The sequence below is a fragment of the Hypanus sabinus genome, chromosome 5, assembly GCF_030144855.1.
Source record: "Hypanus sabinus isolate sHypSab1 chromosome 5, sHypSab1.hap1, whole genome shotgun sequence".
NCBI lineage: Eukaryota > Metazoa > Chordata > Chondrichthyes > Myliobatiformes > Dasyatidae > Hypanus > Hypanus sabinus.
In genome coordinates this window covers 133,509,899-133,533,056 of record NC_082710.1, presented here as the reverse complement: position 1 = coordinate 133,533,056, position 23,158 = coordinate 133,509,899, and the positions used below count along the sequence as shown (strand labels likewise).

At 40.0% G+C, this 23,158-nt stretch overlaps 1 long non-coding RNA gene across 1 annotated transcript; it reads right to left on the bottom strand.

Annotated features, from left to right (window-relative positions):
- Nucleotides 1-1,973: 1,973 nt before the first annotated feature.
- On the bottom strand, nt 1,974-19,222 carry LOC132394369 (uncharacterized). Its single transcript, XR_009512291.1, has 5 exons — nt 17,251-19,222; nt 17,087-17,152; nt 9,757-9,946; nt 7,624-7,693; nt 1,974-4,485 (listed from the first exon to the last, which is right to left on the bottom strand). It is a non-coding gene; the product is annotated as an uncharacterized LOC132394369 (long non-coding RNA).
- Between the last annotated feature and the right edge of the window lie 3,936 nt (nt 19,223-23,158).

The window sequence follows — 23,158 nt, the reverse complement described above, 5'->3', positions numbered from 1 at the left end:
AGAGAGGAATAGTGAGACACGAGGGGTCTACCTCATCTCCTTCTACCTTAGGCCGCAAACTTATCAATCGCCCTTATGAGTTATTAACTTCAAACTTTCTGCATAATCACTCAAAGAGTTGAACTGCATGTGCATGTAACGAGGGCTGTATTACTCATCTCCTTCTACCTTGGGCCACAAACTTATCAATCACCCATCTGTAGACACTTTCTGGAGGTCCAAGGTCTGTATGCTCCATGACCACTGGACTAAGTGTGAAAATGTAGGAAGGAACTATGTTGAAAAACAAATGTGCTAGGTTTTCTAAAACTGGCTCCTTCTACCTTAGGCCACAAACTTATCAATCACCCCTCGTAGTGTTCATGGGTTCATTGGCCATTCAAAAATCTGATGGCCGAGGGGAAGATGTTGTTCCTCAATCATTGAGTTCAAGCCTTCAGGCTGATGATGGAGACTAATAATGCACTTGTTCATGAGAGGGCAAAAGGAAAAAAATATTCACTTCATTCAAACCTATGAGAGTGGTAGACACCAGATTAAAAATGTGCTCAAACCAAATGCTTTAGTCACCAGGATGAAATAATTGTTTGGATTTTAAAACAGAAAGTCAGGCAAGTTCGATTTCAGATTAGAAATAGATTAAAGAAAAGACAATATTAACATTAATCACAAAAGTAGTAATTTACAAAATATAATTTAGGAGAAATATAGTTAGATTATATCAAGCTTTTATGGTTGAGTTCTAAGAAAATATGATTCATAAGTAGAAGTGAATATATAATTGGCATAATTACCAACAATCAAATTTCTGATCAATATTCAGGTTAAGGCTGTAATCATTAGTTCTCAGAGAGATCTGAAGACAAGTTCTTCATTACAGGAAATCGAATTAATGATCTCCATAATAAAGTGAAAAAATTAACTTTGTGATATTTGGAAAACAACATTCAGTTTGCCTGAAATACACTTCAGAAATGGAAATGGGTGAAGGATTTCTATAATAATCCAATAAAACAGCAAATACTGGAAATACTCTGCAGGTCAAATGATATCCCTACTGACAGACCATTCCAAGACCCCTCATCAATGACTTACTGATGAAAAGTCATTGGATGGAACTTTGACTCTATTTCTCTTTCCACAGGTGCTGCTTGACCTACAGTTTTTCATATTTCCAGCACCCTCAATAAATTGGTTTTGCTTAAATTCAAATTACACGCATGAGCATATAAAATAAACTTGGATATCTCCACTGGACTAACATGTCTAGCATATTTTCAGTACATGAATAGATCTCAAAACTTCCAGCTACCATGAACAAACTTTCAGTAACTCGTTGGATGAATCAAGTTAAATCCATGACTTCTGTGCTATGTTTCCCCATCTTTCCTGCAAAGTTCGTTTGTAGTGGATCCGTTCCTCGGTTGACACAGGAATGGACCTTTACCAAATAAATGGTATGAAAACATCTGAAAACCACCATTGGCTCTCCACAATGAACACCCCCATATTTCTGCTCTTCCACCTCAAAACCCTGATTTCCTCAGGTTCATGGGCTCCTGAATTGAAAAGCTCATGAAGGGAAGTCCAACACAATACCATCTGTAGATCAGCAGCCCCTAACTCTTTCGAAGTATCTCTTCAGGAAAATCTTGTTCTGAAAACAGTTACTGTATATTGTTTTCCTTTGATATGCCTTTAGGTGATAAGAAGGATACTTTATTTGCTTTTACTAATTTGATCTCCACCTGATCCCTGCCTCTCAATCTGGCATTTTACAATGGTGATATTTTAGCACTCTGAAGATTTGTAAAATTGGATGTATCAGGAAGTTTGTGATCAATAATCAAACTTCTCTGTGTTGTGAAGCTACCACATAAATAGGATGGTTTTGAGGTAGTGTAAAATCATGTCATATATTTTCTTTAAATGTCTGAATATTGCATATGAAAATACTAGTGCAAGGAAATTAGTGACAATAGCAATTTTAACCATCAGTTACTAAGTTAATGCATTTTGGTTTGAGACCCAAAAGAAAGATAAGTTTAAATTTGGATGATTCCTTCACTGTAGTACTGAGGGAGTGCTGCACTACTTGAATTGTCTTCCAGATCTTTTAACATAAAATAGATAGTCTTTTAACATCTTTGGACTATTTTTACTGTGCCCATGGTCTGTTTTTTTAATCAATTATGCTATTGTTTGCACTGTTGTAACTATATGTTGTAACTGTGTGGTTTTGCGCAGGTCTTGTAGCTTTAGTTTTTGGTCTTGTTTTGTCTGGTGGATTTGGAGCTCCGTTCTGGGAAACACGCTAAGACGGTAGCGCGATATTAATACGCTGCAGCCTCTCCGGACTCTGGATTGGGGATTGCCAAACGTTATGTGGATTTTCTGGTGTAGTCTGTTTTGTCATGTGGTTTTGTGATATCATTCTGGAGGAACATTGTCTCGTTTTTTAACTGCATTGCACTTGTGGTTTCTAAATGACAATAAAACTGAATCTGAATCTGAATCTGAGATCATCCATTGAACTTCTTATGTAGATTAAATTATCCCAAGGCAACTTTGTGAAGAAAATAGGGGACATTTCCTGTGGTCTCATATTTATCTTTCAATTGAACCTTCCAACTTTACTTGAGCTTACTCAGTGCTGTGTGTAGGAGTTTAAATTAACTGTTGTGCATCTTACATAGAAAACAGCAACTGTCTTTCAAACCTCTTTATTGGTATGAAAATGATGTTGGAAGTTGCTAAACAGATAAAAATAGTATTACATATAAACAATTTTTTTTAAAAGAAAAGAAATAGTGTCCATTTGTGACATTGTGAACTGTTAGGTCAGGAAAATTTATTAAGAAGTCACTTTGCAGCAAACAGCTAGAATTACTTTCACGAATAGATTTTATTCAAAGAATTATGCAATAAGTATACCATGAGAGAGAGTAGCATGTACCTTTGCTGTAGGAAAATTGATGTATAATGAGGCATGGTTTTCAATTTAGTTCAAACTCTAATAACATGGAATTTCATCAGGAGATGGTTACTAAGGAGAGAAAGTCACACAGACCTTACTCAACATGCATTTAAACGTGCGACCTTCCCTACATCAAGAATATCTCAGTAATGACAGCTCAACTGTTCAATCCGCGCAGGATTGAAATCATTCACAAACCGACAATGACTTTAAGGAAGCTTGCCTCAAGAACCAAGAACCAAGGTAGCCTGTAAAACAACCAACAAAAGCAATGTAGTGTACAGGGTCACCTATCAAGACTACAACAAGAACTATGTCAGCTGGACAGGATGCAAACTCCCAACTTGTTTACGAGGACACAAACTGGCGGTACGGAGATATGATCCACTGTCACTGATCTTGGTATGTGAAGACTGAGAAGGACGTCACTTTAACTGAGACACTACAGAGGTTCTCATGCTGGCAAACATAAGGCAGGCACGAGAATTTTTAGAAGCGTGGTTCTCTCCTGATAGCTCCGTAAACAAACATACTGAAATAGACGTCGTCTATGAACCCCTAAGAGGCAAAGAAATGCGGGCCAATAGAATTCAAAGGTCCAACTGAAGGGATAGCCTATCAGGACTGAGGCAAGCAAATGGTGTGGGGAAAGGGGTACTATATGTACAAGAGCACTCCCAGAGAGAAATACCAACAACTACACACTGAGGATATCATTTCAACTGGTGATGAAATGTCTGCAAGCTAATTGCCAAGCTCGGTGAACATTGCAACATCAAATATTTTCAGAGTGTCGGGAAGATTGAATTGCAAAATCAAGGTCATTTATCATTAAATGTATCTCTTGAAAGGATGAGCAGTTTCTAGGCCCCAGCATTTCAGAGCATCTATGTTAGGCCCAACATATTGACCCAATTATGATTAGCGCAGAAGAACTTGGAAAATGCAGCACTCACAGCCACACCTGCACTGGACTTTCTGTTACCTTTGTGATGCACCATCAATAACTCTCTCTGAGACGTGAAGGCAAGATATTGGCTTTTATTGACTGGAAGAAAGAACAAGCAGTAATTGACCACCATACTACATCCTGAAGACTGAGGGCCGGGCTCAGGCCTCAATCGCCTTTATATGGGGTCTGTGGGAGGAGCTATGGTCAGTGGGAGTGGCCACAGGAGCAGTCAGCAGGGGGTGTGTCCAGACAGGTATATGTAGTTCACCACACTTTGTGCCCTAGGACCCTTGTCATAAAAATGTTATACTGCAATGCTATCCCCTCTTCAAATAAGATAACTTCCAGAGAGTCCAATTGATAGAAGCGTTATAGCTGTCCTTACTGTAGATTGCAGTTTGCAGAAAAATAACCAGCCAAAATCTGGTAATGGATGACATTACCTGCTCTTCAGAATACTTCATACCTTCATCAGGACATGAGTATACTCCTCAGTTCAACAGCTCGCTCAATCCCAAGAGACACTCACTGACACACACAGTTGTCAGATACCTCACTGGTTTACAGAGAAACAAGGCAACTGATCAGAAGTAGTTTGTCATATACATAGGTCACAAAAAGAAAATTCTGCAGATGTTGGATATCTTGAGCATCATGCACAAAATACTGGAGGAATTCAGCAGGTCAGACAACATAAACAGTCAATTTTTCAGACCAAGACCTTTCATGTTTTGCATCACATTAATCAATAGAAGGTAAACAGTTGAGTAGAAGTCTCTGGCTTATAGTTACATCTGAATGTTGCAACAAACCTTCAGAGTCAATGCTGTTTGCTTAATTAATGTGTATTTTTGACCCTGAAATTTTAGCCCTTGCTGCCTATTTCCATTTATAAGCAGCACAAGTATAAAATTAAGTGCAGAAAAAAAGAAAAAAAAATCATCGTCCCAATGGAGTCTTTGCATAACGGGACATTAACATCTTACCCTGTCAGTGCCCTGTGCGATGTCATGTTATCAGATAAACTGCTTTCAGTGCAGAGTATTGCAGTGATTATTAACAACATCTTCAAACAAATTAGCCAACTCAATATTGAGAAACATATCTCTTCATCTTCCCCAAAGATGACCACATTGGCAAGAGTATTGGGTCAGTAAGTGAAAAAGTGTAATTGATAATTGAAAATATGAAGGAAGTGTATCCTCCCCATAGTGTTCTAAGGTGAAAGAACTGACAAATGTATCATCAGTAAATGGAGACACAAGGAAATTCAGATGCTGGAAACTGAAGGAGGCAATGCATAGAGCACCGTATGAAGTCAATGGGAGAGGCTGCATTTACAGAAGGAAATGAAGACTCATTGTTTCGGATGAGACCTTTCAACTGAAATAGTCGGAATGAAGGGTCTTGACCTGAAATATCAACTATTAATATTCCATCCCTTAATTCTGTCTGATTTATGGAATTCTTCTGTCAAATTGAGAATTAGAATTAAAATCAGTTTAGTTACCATGGAGATATGTCTTAAACTGTTCTTTTGCAGCAACAGTATAATGCAAGACATAAAAATTACTATGGTGCAGTAGACAGAAACATAGATAGATAAATAAATTTAAAAATAAATAAACAGTGTGAAAGATAAATAATGAGGTAGTGCCCATCAGCTCATGGACCGTTCAGAAATCTGGTGCCAGAGGGAAAGAAGCTGTTCTTAAAATGTTGAGTGTGGGTCTTCAAGCTCCTGTACCTCCTCTCCAATGGTAGTAATGAGAAGAGGACTTAGCCCAGATGGTGGGGGTCCTTAAAGATGGATATCCCTTCTCTTGAAGATGTTCTCGATAGTGGGGACGGTTGAACTCATGATGGAGCTGGCTGACACTACTGCCCTTTGCAGCCTCCTTTGGTTCTGCACTCTGGAGTCTCCACACCAGATGCAACCACCCAGAGTGCTCTCCACTGTACACTGTATAAATTTGCAGGAGTCTTTAGTGCTGTTATAAATGCAAAATGTATGCAGAATTGCAATAATTATTGCAGTTTATCATTGGGGATCTTGAAAAGAAAAGTTGCACCAATCTTGGGTGAGTTTGAAAAATATTGTTCACATGATACTACATGTCCTCTACATCAAGGACTGCATCCACAGCCTTCTTCTTAAAAGCTATTTGTTTTTGCACTTAAAATTTCCGTAGAAGTTTTCCCAACCCTAGCTACAATGGAAGATTGGTAAATTCTAGAGTGGACAACCTGTTTTTTATTGTCTACCCCCATCACTCTTCACAGCGGTGAACTCTCTTCTAAGGTAGATACTTGTAAGATTTTGACGTGATGACATTGAAATGTTTCCAAATCAGAAGGAGTGTGAGTTGGGTGGTGATGTTCCCTCCCATTTGATGTTCTATGAGGGAGAGGAAGTTGTGGAGTTTGGTGTATTGGGTACATTGCACCTGACAATTTGTTCCACTCCCACTGCTTAAAGCTTTATTCAAGCGATACTTACTCAAAGCAGTTTATACACCTTGCTCACACCCTTCTCAGCTACCTCTACAGGATAAAACATCTCAGCTTTTGCTATCCTCTTCTTCTAACTCATAGTTACAGTAATATATACTACAGTAGACTATGCAGAGACTAGCTAGTTCTAACCACAGTAATATTACCAAGACACCATGATTTTTTAAACAAGGGTGTAAACCTTTTTCAGGTCCAATAGCAAGGCACCTTTATTTATGTTATGCATAGCGTCATTATGTTCTACACCTGCATAAGAAATTTAAATATTGTACATAAAAATGCCATATTTATATATTTAATGAACCAATGGACTATTCACCGTGAGTGCACTGCTTAAAATTTTAGTTAAAGCATAGTAGTTAAATTCTGACATGTTTAATCTTTGTTATGTCACAGGTCAACCAAAACTCTGTATTGTTTTATCTTGTTCTACCTCAATGCACTGTGTAATTATTTGATCTGTATAAATAGTATGCAAGATAATCTTTTCACTGTATCTTGGTCCCTGTGACAATGATTATAATTCCAATTTGGATCAGCAGGTAGAAAGACTTATGTGAGTGTATTATAGACGTGAAATGCTAAAAAGATGAGCATATCAAGGATGTACCCTGGGCAATGTGAATATTGAATGAAAGGAAATGTAGCCATGAAGTTTATAGGAACAAACTAGAACTCAAAATGAAACTGAAGGTCACTTGCACCGTTACAATGCATACTCAGGGAGTTTCTGCCTGGACACCTTACAGCCTTCAGGACTCAATTTTAAAATCTCCCACATTAGGTGACTTGCTTTTTCATTATGTCTGGATCAAAGGTAGCCATTTCCTCCAGTTATTCTTCTATGATCTCTCTCTCTCTCTCTCTCTCTCTCTCTCTCGATTTCTTATCCATGTACCTGTCTAAGTACATTTAACTGCTGTTAATCTGTTAATATACCTGACACAACCACATTCAATGGTAGTTCATTCTATGTACTAACCACTCTATTGAAAAAGTTGCTCTCAGCTTGCAATTAACTCTCTCCCCTATGACCTTAAATATTTGCCCCCTAGTTCTTGATTCCCGACACTGAGGAAAAAAGTATGCACATTAATCTCACCCTTGCAGATATTGTTCCTCCCTCACCACATCACAAACACAAACATTCTCTTTTGCAATCTGAAAAATGGTCTCAAACCTGAAACGTTAACAGTTCCTCTCTCCGCAGGTGCTGCCTGACTCTCTGTTTCAGCATTTTTTGTTTTTAGCTATTGAGAAAGAAATATCGTCAGTAAAATGACTGGAAAATGTACAAAACTGCCTAAAAGGAAGATCATAGATCAATTTGCAGTCTCTTTAAATTTACTGAAAGGATAACCAGTTAGAATGATATTACTTTATTATATTTAGTTTATCAATGCTCTTAAACATCTAATGTAATTCAATTGAAATTTTAACATCGTCCAAATTAGAAGTAACTGTAATTTGATCTTTTATCAGGTTATAGATTCACTCAGTTTGATTTGTTAATTAGGGCAATTTTTAATAATAATTCATTTTGGCTTCAAATAAATTCAAAGAAAAATTAATTTCTGTGACATTAAAGCCTGTGTTGGATTACAGTGGGAGAGTTCTATCAACTTCTCACCATTCTGCTCACTTGCTATCAACTAATTTTTGGAGATGCCATCCTGATATAATGATTCTAAAGGCAGAAAGTACTCAAGTACCCTTCTCTGCTTCAGAGCTTAGAACAAGTTTCAACAGCACGTCCTACTGTTTGGATATATTTTATTTCCCCCCTCCCCCTTCCAGCTATTTTCATCTACTTCATGAGAGGAAGAAAAGTTATGGTGCATAGGCAGATTTAATCATTTCTTTCCTGGACATAGCAGCATCAGTAACACCCCTAAGCTGAGATAGTAGTCCTTTGGCAGTTTGTCTCTTTAGAATGGGCCATTGTTTGCATTAATTGAACGCACTGGATCCTACTTAATGTCTGGATGTTCAAGAGACACATGGGTGTCAATGACTTTCTTAACTTCTGGCTATCTTTGAGAGAAAACTCTTTAAGAGCCAACGGATTTCGTCAGGTGAGTGCCAGAAAGATTTCAAAATCAGTGAAGCAGCTGGACAAGCAACATGGAGAGAGATGAAGTGAGTTCTGTAACATCAGGAGGTTAGGTGAAGCCACACTGCACAGTCCTAAGTGGACTACAGTACCAGAGATCTTTGACTCTACGATGGTATTAGTTTATTATTGTCAGATGTACCAGGATACAGTGAAAAGCTTGTCTTGCATACTGTTTATATAGATCAAATCATTACGCAGTGCATCAAGCTAGTATAATGCAAAACAACAACAATGCAGAATAAAGCGTAAAAGCCAAAAAAGGTGAAATAAGATAATGATAAAGAGCAAGATCATAAAAAAGTAGGTTGTGAGGTGAAGAGTCCATTTTATGGTTCAATAACTGCATTCAAGAGTGGGACAGTGGCTGTCCTTGAGCCTGATGGTATGTGCTTGTACTCTTTGCTATCTTCTTCAATTTGAATCACAAGCTAGACTCACCGAGTCATATATTTTGCAGAGCTAAGAAAACAGTACAGAAATAGGCGATTCAGCCCATTATGCCCTATCTATCCATTTGTACCATCTACATTAATCACATTTACCTATGTTTTGTCTGTAGCCTTCTGTGCTTTGGTGACACAAATACTTCTTAAATGTCATGGAAGTACTTACTTCCACCACTATTTGGGCAACACATTCCAAATTTGAACTACACCTCCAGCACAGAAAAAAGATTTTTACCATTTACCCAATGTATCCTCCTCATAATTTTATGTAACTTTACAGGTCACCTCTTAGCCTCTTCTCCAGGGAAAACACACCCATCCTGTCCAGTCTTTCCTTCTATTGGCAATGTTCCAATCCAGGCAACATCCTGGTGAATATGGAGCAAGACACAATGCACTGGAGGAGATCAGCAGGTCAGCCAGTTAATATTTTAGGTGGAGTTTCCTGGTGAACCTTGATCAATCTCCTCTACATTATTTCAATTGCAGAATACACTTCAGAGATTAAAGTGGTACTTGGTTTCTCGTGCTACAGAGTTGTTCACTAACTTATCAAGATTTTACAATTTAGTTCTCCAGTGCTTCACTGAAATTGTTTGTTGCAGCAAAAATTTGTTGACTATTTATTTAATAGAAGGTAAATAGAAATTCACAGAAAATTGGATAATGCAAGACTGCGACATTCCAGCTAATAAATGTAATAGAAATGAAAACTACTAAAAAATGGATGTAAGAGTTTAATATGAGGTACCTCCAAGGAGAAACACCTTCAATGCACAAGGCTTCTCTTTGATTATCTCAGGCGGACAATACATCAAACACTGCCAGCTGTCAGGAGATCATTTACAGCACAGCAGTACATCCACAGGGAGATGTTTCAGGTCAAAGAGAGGTTGCTTTCCCTCTGGAGTATAAACTTGGGTGCAGCCAATGAGATCTTGCTAACAAAAAAAAATGAATGAACATTGTTAATCATTCTAATTTGTAGATTGCAATCTCAAGCAAGGCCATTGCTTTCTAATTAATTTACTCTCTGCTTGGTACCTGCAAGATACCAGGCCAATCTATGATTGATGGTTGTGGCTTAGGATCCAGAAATGAAAAGGATGTTCCTGTTGTTTTTGGTGGAGGAGTTAACTTGCACTGATCTCCCTTAGTTTGCCTCATGACCTCTTTGTGATCTTCGTTCTCATTAGACACAGTCCAATGTTATGTGTTGACATTTCTCCTTGCATGCTATTGACAAACTATATTACTGGGATAAGAGTGGCTGAAATACTTTAACAGACAGGTCTTTCATCTGGGAATGATGGGCTGATTTTATGCTCAAATAATTGGTAATCGAAGCATTAAAAAGTCTCCAACATTTATGGATCTCATTGTATCTTAGTCCTTCATGCTGAATGCTTTAACATATATTTCACAGTGAGTACTTTGTACTCTACAGCTATGCTGAACAGCTTATTCTCCATTGAGAGAATTTTACTACTAATCAACTGTACCTGTACACACATGCAAACATCTATGTTTACAAGATATCAGGCAGTCCTGCCTTTCGATAAAATTGATAAGTAAAAGTTTACGTTAGGGTGACCAATCCCATCCCACTTACTGTTTGAACAAATCAATAAAAGTACCTGCAAAATGACAAATTTCATGAATTTCTCTATGTAAAGCTTACTGTAAAATCTCTGACTCTTGAACCCCATCTTCAAATTTGTTAGGACTATGTCAAGAGACTGAGATGCATAATAATTACCTGCCATTGGTGTCTAATTATTACTGACACTGGAATCAATCTAGGAGAATGATGCTTGTAATTCAAGTCATCCTCAGAGGTATAGAGGCATTGTGGAGTCTCATTAATTCACCAGAGTAATCACTCGCCATTATCTGTCTTTTAACACTGCTCACAATTACCTAAATATGTGAAATGCAAAATGCAGGAATTTTAATAAACAATCTGTCATGTATTTAATATTCAGTAATATTTGAGTAATATTGTAAGTATATTGTTTGATTGTGTTCTTTGTTTGCTTACATAATTCATTATGAGTTATATGTAAAAGTATGTGAATGGCATTAATCATTACACCACCACATAGTGAGAGTCTCACTAAAGTAAAAAACTATCCCTGGCCCCGTGTTGATCTTTCAATTAGTTTTTTGATTTGGAGTTCCAAAGCATATCAGTGGTCGTTTCAAAATGAACCTGAGATGACTACTTACCAGTTTAAGTGCAGCACATTTTTTTCCTTCATAGGGGGAGAGAGAGAGGTTCAAATTTAAAAAAGCAAAGCATGTTCTTTTTCTTCAGAATTGCAGTGAGACTTTTGAGTTAAAAAAGGCAGAAAATGGATGAAATTCATGGATTCATCACTACAAGGTGATAATGATAATGAATAAACAATAGCAGAAATTGTTGGCTACATCAGAAAGATAGATGCATTTAACTACACAACAGATAACTGGTTGATGTATAATCAATGTATGACCAGTATTTTGGAGCAAATGAAACAGCATGTGCTAATTTTACTGAGTGCTATAGGTGGAAAGGCATATAGTTAACTTAGAAGATTGACTACTCGAACCAAACCAACCAAAATGATCTTTACTGATATTGTAAAATTAATACAGAAGGAACATTTAGAACTGAAACCATTGTTGATTTCAGAATGCTTTAGGATTCATAAGTGGAATCAAAAGGGAAGTCCATTTCAGCTTACGTGGCTGAGTTTGTAGAACCTTGCAAGAAAACATTCAAAAGTAGCTCCAAACTGAAGTACAACTCATATTTAAAAGAACAATTGAAACTGCAGCATCGATGGAAAAGGTAGACAGAGACACAATTGGGTTGCAGTTAGCAATGAAAGTTAGCATGTACAACATGGCAATGTCTAAACAGAAACCAGCCTGGTCAAACAAATCGTGTTACCTATACAGCAGGGGCACACATACACAAGACCAATGCAGGTTTAAAGGTGAAACTTGCAGAAAGTGCAACAAAGTGGGACACATACAACGAGCATGTCAGGTAGAGAAAAATAAATGGAGAAAAAAATAAAATGGTGAGATGCAGTTTCAAAAAGAGCACTAATCTGCATGCTGTTGAGGAAAAATCTGATAATGATGAGAGTGACACAGGACTGGGTTGCCCTGATATTTACAATATGAAAACTAATAGGAGACAAACAAATTGGCTCACACCAGAAAAGACTGGCAAATTAATTAAAACAGAATTGGACACGGGCTTGGTTGTTTCAGTCATTCCACAAAATGAGTTTGAGCAGCACTTCAAAGATACTGAACAGCTATCCACTAAGAACTTACAGTTTACTAGCAAAAAAGTAATTCCTTTGGGAATGGCATTTGTAACAGTGAAAGACAACAACCAACATTGTCACATTGGGTTTGTATGTGGGCCCGCATTGTGTGTCTGTGATTGGCTGAGACACCAACTTGATTGGAGATCCATCCTCTATTTGCATGCCACGTTGCCGCAATACAGTCAACTGAAAGCAAATTCGGAAAGATACTTTCGTCTTGTTACGGAAAGTGAAGAGGTGATAAATAAGAGCTACAGGCAGGTAGTCACACCGGGGCCACAGGAGACAGATAAGTGGGTGATTGTCAAGAGAGGAAAGGGAGAGTGTTAGGTAGTGGAAAGCACCTTTGTGGCTGTCCCCCGAAACATAAGTACTCCACTTTGATTACTGTTGTTGGTGATGACCTACCTGGGGGGAAGCAACAGTGGCCATACCTCTGGGGCTGGGTGTGTCCCTGTGGTTCAGAAGGGTAGATAATGGAAGAGAGTGACAGAAGTAAGAGGGGATTCTATAGTTAGGGGGTCAGGTAGGCAATTCTGTGGATGCGAAAAAGTAATACGGATGGTTGTTTGCCTTTTAGGTGCCAGAGTCCGTGATGTTTCTAAACACATCCACGATATGTTAAATGCGAGGGTGAGCAGCTAGAGGTCATGGTACATATTGGTACCAATGACATAGGTAGAAATAAGGGAGAGGTACTGAAAGCAGAATACAGGGAGTTAGGAGGGAAGCTGAGAAATAGGACCTCAAGGGCAGTAATCTCAGGATTGCTGCCTGTGCTATGCGGCAGTGAGTAAATGAGGTGGCATATAAATGCGTGGCTGAAGGATCGGAGCGGGGGGGACAGGGATTCAGATTCCTGGATCACTGGGACCTCTTTGGGAGCAGGTGTGACCTGTATAAAAAAGACAAGTTGCACTTGAATCCAAGGGGGACCTATATGCTTGTCGGGAGGTTTGCCTATGCTATTGGGGAGGGTTTAAGCTGGATTTTCAGGGGGATGGGAACCAAAATGAAGAGGCAGAGATTGTAGCAGTTAGTGCACAAGTAGAGACAGCTTGTAGGGAGTTTGTGAGGAAGGATAGGCAGATGATAGAGCAAAGATGCACTCAGCCAGACGGTTTGAGGTGTGTCTATTTTAATGCAAGGGCTATCATAAACAAGGAGGATGAACTTTGATCATGGATCAATACGTGGAAGTGTGACGTTGTGGCCATTACAGAGACTTGGATGTCTCAGGGTCAGGAATGGCTGCTGAGTGTGCCAGGCTTTAGATGTTTCAAAAAGGACAGGGAGGGAGGCAAAAGAGGTGACGACATGGCATTGCTAATCAGGGACAGTGTCATGGCTACAGAAATGGAGGAAGTCATGGAGGGATGGTTTACTGAGTCAGTGTCGGTGTAAGTCAGAAACAGGAAAGGGGAAATTAGACTACTGAATGTTTTTTTAGGCCCCCCCCCTTATAGTAATGGAGAAATTGAGGAGCCAATAGGGAGGCAGATTCTGGAACAGTGCAATAATAATAGGTTGTTGGGATGGGTGATTTGAACTTTACTAATATTGACTGGCATGTCATTAGAGCAAGGGGTTTCGATGGGGTGGAGATCGTTAGCTGTGTTCAGGAAGGTTTCCTGATGCAATATGTAGATAAGCCAACTAGAGGAGAGGCTGTACTTGATCTGGTATTGGGAAATGAACCTGGTCAGGTGTCAGATCTCTCAATGGGAGAGCGTTTTGGAAGTAGTGATCACAACCCCGTCTCCTTTACCATAGTGCTAGAGAGGGATAGGAGCAGACAATTTGGGAAAACATTTAATTGGGGTAAGGGGAAATATGATGCTATTAGGCAGGAACTTGGGAGCATAAATTGCGAGCAGATGTTCTCCGGGAAATGGACAGTAGAAATGTGGCAAATGTTCAGGGAACATTCGCATGGCATTCTGCATAGCTATGTCCCACTGGGGTAAGGAATGAAGACTCCTTAATGAATACTTTGCCTTCAGTATTCACCAAGAAAAAGGACCTTGGTAATTGTAGGGATGACTTACAGCAGACTGAAACACTTGAGCATATAGACATTAAGAAAGAGAACGTGCTGGAGCTTCTGAAAAGCATTAAGTTAGATAAGTCGCTGCAGCCAGATGTGATGTAGCCTGGGCTACTGTGGGAGGTGAGGGAGGAGAATGCTGAGCCTCTGGTGTTGATCTCTGCATCATCAATAGGGATGGGAGAAGTATTGGAGGATTGGAGGATTGCAAATGTTGTTGTCTTGTTTAAGAAAGGAAGTAGAAATAACAAAGGAAATTATAGACCAGTGAGTCTTAGTTCAGTGGTGGGCAAGTTATTGGAGAAGATTCTGAGAGGCAGGATTTATGAGCATTTGGGGAGGCATTATCTGATTAGGGATAGTTAGCATGGCTTTGTCAAGGGCACATCATGCCTTATGAGCCTGATTGAATTTTTTGAGGATGTGACTAAACATCTTGATGAAAGTAGAGCAGTAGATATAGTGTATATGGATTTTAGCAAGGCATTTGATAAGGTACACCCTGCAAGGCTTATTGAGGAAGTAAGGAGGCATGGGATCCAAGGGGACATTGCTTTGTGGATCCAGAACTGACTTGTCCACAGAAGGCAAAGAGTGGTTGTAAACGGGTCATATTCTGCATGGAGGTCGGTGACGAGTGGTGTGCCTCAGGGATCTGTTCTAGGATCCCTTCTCTTTGTAATTTTTATAAATGACGTGGATGAGGAAATGGAGGGATGGGTTAGTAAGTTTGCTGATGACACAAACGGTGGAGGTGTTGTGGATAGTGTGGAGGGCTGTCAGAGGTTACAGTGGGACATTGATAGGATGCAAAACTGGGCTGAGAAGTGGCAGATGAAGTTCAACCCAGATAAGTGTGAAATGGTTCATTTTGGTAGGTCAAATATGATGGCAGAATATAGTATTAATGGTAAGACTCTTGGCAGTGTGGAGGATTGGAGGGATCTGGGGTCCGAGTCCATAGGACACTCAAAGCTGCTGCGCAGGTTGACTCTGTGGCTAAGAAGGCATACAGTGCATTGGTCTTCATCAATCATGGGATTGAGTTTAAGAGCTGAGACATTATGTTACAGCTATATAGGACCCTGGTCAGACCTCACTTGGAGTACTGTGCTCAGCTGTGGTCACCTCACTATAGAAAAGATGTGGAAACTATAGAAAGGGTGCTGAGGAGATTTACAAGGATGTTGGCCTGGATTGGGGAGCATGCCTTATGAGAATAGATTGAGTGAACTTGGCCTTTCCTCCTTGGAGCGACAGAGGATGGGAGGTGACCTGATAGAGGTGTATAAGATGACGAGAGGCATTGATCGTGTGGATAGCCAGAGGCTTTTTCCCAGGGCTGAAATGGCTAGCATGAGAGGGTATAGTTTTAAGGTGCTTTGAGATAAGTACAGAGGGGATGTCAGGGGTAAGTTTTTCACACAGAGAGTGGTGGTTACGTAGAATGCATTGCCAGAGACAGTGATGGAGGCAGATACAATTGGGTCTTTTAAGAGACTCTTAGATAGATAGATAGATAGATAGATAGATAGATAGATAGATAGATAGATAGATAGATAGATAGATAGATAGATAGATAGATAGATAGATAGATAGATGGAGCTTAGAAAAATAGAGGGCTATGCAGTAGGGAAAATCTAGGCAGTTTCTAGAGTAGGTTACATGGTCGGCACAACATTGTGGGCCGAAAAGCCTGTAATGTGCTGTAGATGTCTATGTTCTATGTTCTATGATGGCACAGCAGTATTCAAGGATTGCATTGTAAAACTCAGGCATATCAAGGGTAAAATGAAATTGCCAAACCCAAGCTTTACTAAGCCCGTCTGAGTCCTTATACCATCTGTGATAAAGTAGTCCATGAGCTAGATAGGATGGAGGCTGAAGGAATAGTTTGCAAGGTTGAGTGGAGTTCATGGGTGGTCCCAGCTGTCAAGCAGGGTGAGTCTATCAGGATCTGTGGTGATTGTAAGCTCCCCATCAATGCAGTACTGGAAATAGACCAGCATCTTCTGCCCAGGATAGAGGATATCTTTGCAAACCTTTCTGGAGGAAAACAGTTTAGCAAAGTAGAATTAGCTGAGGCCTATCTGCAAATGGAGATGGAAGAGGAGTCCAAAGTGTTTCTCATTATGCACACTCACAAATGGCTTTATCACTATAATAGGCTTACTTTTGGAGAAACATCTGAACCTACACTCTGATAGAAATTTATGGACCAGGTGCACCAAGGTTGCCCAGGTACTCAGTGTTACCTGGATGACATAATTGGTATCAGTAAGGATGACAAGGAACACCTCCAAAATGTCAGCTCAGTGCTAAAAGAGATTAGAAGATTATGGGCTCCGAGCATGTCCCATCAGGTGTGAATTCTTTAAGCCAAGCATCTCTTACTGTGGTCACATCATTGACATACAAGCATAACACAAATGTGCTGAGAAAATTCAAACCGTAGTGAATGCCAGAAGGCCAAAGCACAGGTCACAGTTATGGTCCATTTTAAAATATGTTCATTGCTATAACAGTTTCCTCCCTAAACAAGAGACTGTGCTCCACCTCTTGAACTCTTTACTATTGATTGGGAAGAAATACCAATAGACAAAGCAGTGTGATGTGGCTTTCCAAATGTTAAAGAAATGGTGGTGGCAGATACTGTCCTCACACATTATGATTCACATCATCAATTGAAGCTTGCCTGTGACACTTACCCTTACGTGCAGTCATGAGTGATGGAAGTGAACACCCCATAGCCTTTGCATCACGTTTTCTTACAGCTACAGAAAAAAAAATACACACAGATTGAGAGAGAGGCCTTGAGCCTGGTTTAAAGTGTAAAACCTTTCAACCAGTACCTCTCTGGGAAAGAGCTTACCTTTGTTATTGATTATTAACCATGATTGTCCATTTTCAGTCCACAGAAGGGAGTTCCACTAACAGCAGCAGCATGAATGCAGAGATGGGCTCTGTTTCTTGGAGGACACAATTACATATTGAATTTAAGAGGTTAGCTAATCATGGAATTGCTGATGGAGTGTCCTAATTACCTTTGGAAAAGGAAATACCTGAAAAATTTACAAGGAGGACACTCCTCTTGTCATATTCTGCCTAATGCAAATTGAAAGTCTCACTAATATGGCAGAGATGATCCAAAAGGAAAGCCAGAAAATACCCCACACCATCTCAGGTATACATTGCCACTCAAAATGTCTGCAATATGCAGCAGAAATGCCAACTCCCCCCATTTATTCCAGCATCACGATGAACGTACCCTTGACTGGAGTTGCCTTATGAGGGGATTGAGAGTTTAACTGAGAGCTAAAGTGTTAGAGGAGCTACATGCCAGTCATCTAGGCTTGGTCAAAATAAAAGCATTGGGTCAAAGCTTTGTCTGGTGGCCTGGGAGCAGATCGAGCAGCTCACCATGTAATGTTTTGGGTGCCAACACTTCTAGAAGATGCCAAGAACAGCACTTCTCCCTTCCTGCGAATGGCCTACATTACCCTGACAGAGAACTCATATGGATTTTGCTGGACCATTCCTGAGCAAACATTTTTTGGTAGTGGTGGATGTAAATATAAAGTGACCAGAAGAGTTCCTGTTAGCCTCCACTACAACCTTGCACACTGCTGATGTGCTGAGAAGCCTCTTTTCAAGGCTGGTGTTCCAGAACACTCAGTGACATTGGACCACAGTTTGTTATGGAACAGTTTCAGTCATTCCTAGAAATTAATGGAATAAGGCATATTTAATCTGCACCAGACAACCCAGCTGCAAATGGCTTGTCAGAAAAGTTTGTCCATTCTAGAGAACGCACTGCGAACAATGTCAGCAGAAACACACTACACAGACATTGAATCAGAAGCCTAACAATTTAGTCCCTGCCTATCACCATGCAACACACACCACAACTCACCAGCCAGGCTGTTTGATTATGCATTCTTGCTTTACATAATTCATTATGGGTTATATGTAAGATGTGCATGAATGATAAACATCATTACACCACCACATCAGAAGTGAGTGCCTCACTAAAGTAAAAAACTAATTGTACATGAGTTATCCCCGGCTCTGTGTTTTTCTCTCATTTAGTTTTATGTTTTGGAGTTACAAAATAGAACACAATCTGACCCTACCACCATTCACACAGTTCAACACAGTCACACCCATACTCACACATAAACACACCCACACATCCATACACACACATACATGCACAGACTCAATTTGTGCACGCAGAATCATATTCATGCACAGTTATGCGCTTACACACATCCCACACATTTGAACACAGTGATACTCACACACACTTCCACACAATCATATATGCACTTACATATACACACTCACCCATACACAAGCACTCTTTCACACATACACACTCATACAGTATCACACGGACTCTCTCACATGGTCACATATTCTCAGTCACACACACATCTCACAGTCTTACACACAACATGCCTATACGCACGCACTCTCATACACCGTTGCACACTTACATTCTCTGACAAACATTTGCACGCACACACATGCTCAAAGTTACACAGACACATTATCTCACAATCTTACACACAACACGAATAAATACGCACACTCTCACACACAGTCACACACTTAGAGTCTCTCACAAATGCTTCCACACAGACACACTCCCCTCTCTCGTGCACAGCCTCACACACACACGGTCACACATGCAGTCACACATTCACACAGAGAGTACTTTAGTCTTGCATCTGTCAGATTATACTCCCATGCTCCCAGGGGAAGCCTATACATCAGATAATGGCACCCTGAGATTGAGTACTTGCAAACATTGAACCATGGAACCTGAAAGAGCTAGCTTGACACCTCCAATACTGTGAGAGGTTTTGCCAGAGCTTTAATTTGATTTCTGACTTAAACTTAATTGTATATTTCCCTCCTACTCAACAAAGAAGAGAATTGTCATTCCTGTGTATACTGTAGATTCCCAGGGCAATTGACTCCTTCAGATACAGCTAATGAAATCAGGTCAGCTGAGGGTTCGCTCAAGAAAGCTTGTGTCCTCCAATAAGAACAGAATGATACTGGGAATGCAAATGGTTGTCTCTGGTCGCCAGTTCATCCAGCTGTAGGCAGGCTGAGTTTAGCAACAATGGCCAGGCAAGCAATTGGCTGATGTATTAATTCCATGGTTTTTTTTTATCCAATTATCAGAAATAAAAGCACCTGTAAATGGAATATCCAGTATTTCAAAATATATCAATTTATAAAATAGATGGCGCATCCATTACATTTTCTGGAGCTTTACAAAGCAACTTACATTGAATGTACTTACGAAAAGGAAGCATGGTTGAATATAGGAAATGGTAGCATAATGCTTTACAGCATCAGCAGTCAGTGATCACGGTCCAGTTCCTGGTGCTGTCTGTAAGGAGTGTGTACATTCTCCCTGTGACACATGTGGATTTTCAACTATCCCAGTACATCCTTGGACTATTAGTAATTGAAGCAAATGATGTATTTCACTGTATGTTTCAATGATTCGATCCATATGTGACTAAGAAAGGGAATCTTTATTTTCTTTATCTTTAAGAACATGTTGCATCCAACTGCCTCCCAAAAACAATAAGTAACATTATTTCCTGTTTTAGTGGAAGATAAATATTGGCCCAGATACCAAGGATAGTACTGCAAATTGCAACCAGGGCATTCTTTATGTTCATCCAAGAGAGGTAGAAAGAACCTCAGCTTAATACCACTTCTAAGATAAATCAAACCTGATAACGCAGCCCCAGTTCTGTCTTCATGTTGCTATGTAAGGACTTCAAGCCACAACCTTTTGGCTTGGGGGATATACTACACTCTGTTGAATAACAGCAAGCATAAACACTGCCAGTGGAAAACATGGTCTAATTAAGTGGAGACATGACAATGCAAATTGGGAAATAAAGTGGAGTTAAAAGAATCAATTTTAGTTCTCAGTTCACCTCAGTGAGCGACAAGCAGATGGTACACTTGTCTTTTACGACTCAGTGCCGGTAATTTCATGAAAGACTGGAATACAAATTTCAGAAGTCACATTAAATTCCATAGTCACATTTTGGAAAGAGAATCAGGATACTTGCCTTGATATAGTTTAAAGAAAATAAGATTTAGGTGATCTATATAACTTCAGGACAATAATTAACTCATATGTTATAAATCAGGAGTGAAGATGACCACAGCTTGTTTTGCATGATAGCAGGATGTTTCTGATCAGAATGCACCAATGTTACATACTGTGTCACTGTGAAAGATTAAGACACTTTTCATGTGATAGTCTCACTGCCCAAGAGGACAAGTACATTGGTCACAAACATAGGGCAGCAAAATGGAACTGAACAGGCTCCTTAAATTACCACTGCGCTGTCCATTCTATAAACTTTTGATGATGCATTAATAATTTGCCATCATTCATTGAATCATGAATCATTGTACAGTATTGTTACAAGACCATAAAACCATAAGATAAAGGAGCATAATTAGGCAATTTGGCCAATCGAGTCTGCTCCACCATTTCATCATGACTGATCCATTTTTCCATCAAATGCTCTTTATATGACAAGGCATTCATGCCTAGAATCATTTTCATGAATCTCCTTTGAATCCTCTCCAGTTTTAGCACATCCTTTCAAAAATAAGGGGTCCAAATTTGCTCACAATTCTCCAAGTGATCACAGGATCCTGAGATCACAACCCTGGAGACCCTGCCCTATAACTTAGCACCTAACTCCCAGAAATCCCTATGTAGAACCTTGTCACTCATCCTACCTATGTCATTGGTCCCTATATAGACCACAACTTCTGGCTATTCACCCTCTCACTTGAGCCGAGATACCCCAGACCCTGGCAGTCAAGAGGCAACATACCAATCAGGAATCTTGTTCTCACCCACCGAATTTCCTGTCCATTCCCCAATTCCCCTATCACCACAGTGCATTTCTTCTCCTCCTTTCCTTTTTGACTCACAGAGGCAGACTCAGTGCCGGAGATATGACCACTTTGACTTTCCTCAGTTAGGCCATTTCCCCCACCCCACCCCCGACATTATCCTGTTGTTGAGGGGATGGCCACAGGGGTACTCTGCGCTGACTCCTTAAGCCCTTTCCCCTTCCTGGTCATCATCCAGTTTCTTGAATCCTACGCCTTGGGTGTAACTACCTCTCTATATGATCTATCTATCACCCCCTCAGCCTCCCGAAAGATCCAGAGTTCAACCAGTTCCAGCTCCAACTCCTTAACGCAGATTGTTAGATGCTGCAGCTTGGTACCCTTCCTGCAGCTGCAGTCCTCAGTGACACTGGAGGTCTCCCTGCCTTCTCCCACCCCACAACTATCCTGCCCAGCACCTTTACTGTCCTAGCTGAGCAGATATAAAGAAGAGAAGAAAAAAAAGCTTGAGCTTTTCCTTCCACTGCTTTGCCTGTATGAAGCCTCTCTTCACTGAACCCTTTAAGAGCTAAAGCCTCACGATCACCACTCTAACTCTGTCCTCTCAGACAATGGCTCTTGTGTTTGCCCCTACCTTCCTTTAATTGCTCTTATGAATCAATCCCAGACAGTGATAAGCTGCTGCTTAAAGCTCTATTACACTGCCACGACCTGCTGCTGCCTTTTATCCTCGGTAAGTGGTTCTGATTAAAGTCCATTTCTCTCCAATCTTCCGATGTCCAAATTGGCCACTGGTCAAAGCTCTATTACCTATTATGATGTAGAAGGAGTCACTTTAATCCATCAAGCTCCAGCTCCCAGTAGAGCAATCCCATTAGTCCTATTGACCCAGTCTTTCCCTTTCATAGATACTGATTGATTCTGCCTACCCTTACCCTTTCAACCTGCAAGTTCAAAATCCTTCCTGTATGATTTGGCTTTATTACATCCCTTTTCTTTTACAAACTCTGCCTCTGGTGTTTGGATCAAAAACTGATAGGTTCAAGCTTTACACACAAAATGCTGGAGGAACTCAGCAGAGCAGGCAGCATCTATGGAAGAATGTACAGTCGCCATTTCTGGCCGAGACATCAACTGTACTTTTTTCTGTAGATGCTTCTTGGCCTGATGAGCTCTTCCAGCATTTTGTGCGTGTTGCTCGGATTTCCAGCATCTGCAAATTTTCTCTTGATTGTGATTTGAGGAACTAGCTTTCTCTAATTTTCCTTAGCCAGAACAATCATGAATACATAATCTCTTCCCAGTTTTCATTGCTCAAAGGAGAATGACCCCTATTTCCCAGGTTGACCTTGCAGCATTTTGTGCACCATCCCTGATCCCTGGAACTATTGATCATCAATCAGTTGGGGTGATATCAAACCTAGCAAATCAGACCCAGCAACTCTTTTGAGGTTTTCAGATAGAAATCAAGATAGGATGAATATTTTTGTACTATTTAATAAAGGAATGTGAAAAAAAATTTATTTATGTCTAGCCTGGAGACTTCTTTCATTAACAGATCTCTGTGGTAGTAATAATTGCTGACAAAGTAGGATATCCATTTCCAAGACGATGGTGTTAAGTTCCTATACTAGAAGACTTAAATACAAAAGCAAAGATCTAATGCTGAGGCTTTATAACGCATAAGTGAAGACTGCACTTGGAATATTGTGAGCATTTTTGGTACCCCTTATCCAGGGAACTATGAACTGGCTTGGAAAGCATCCAGAAAGGGTTCAGGAGAACGTTCCTGTAAACGAAAGGGTATGAGGACCATTTGAAGGATCTGGACCCATACTCACTAGAGTTTAGAAGAATAGGGTAGGGGG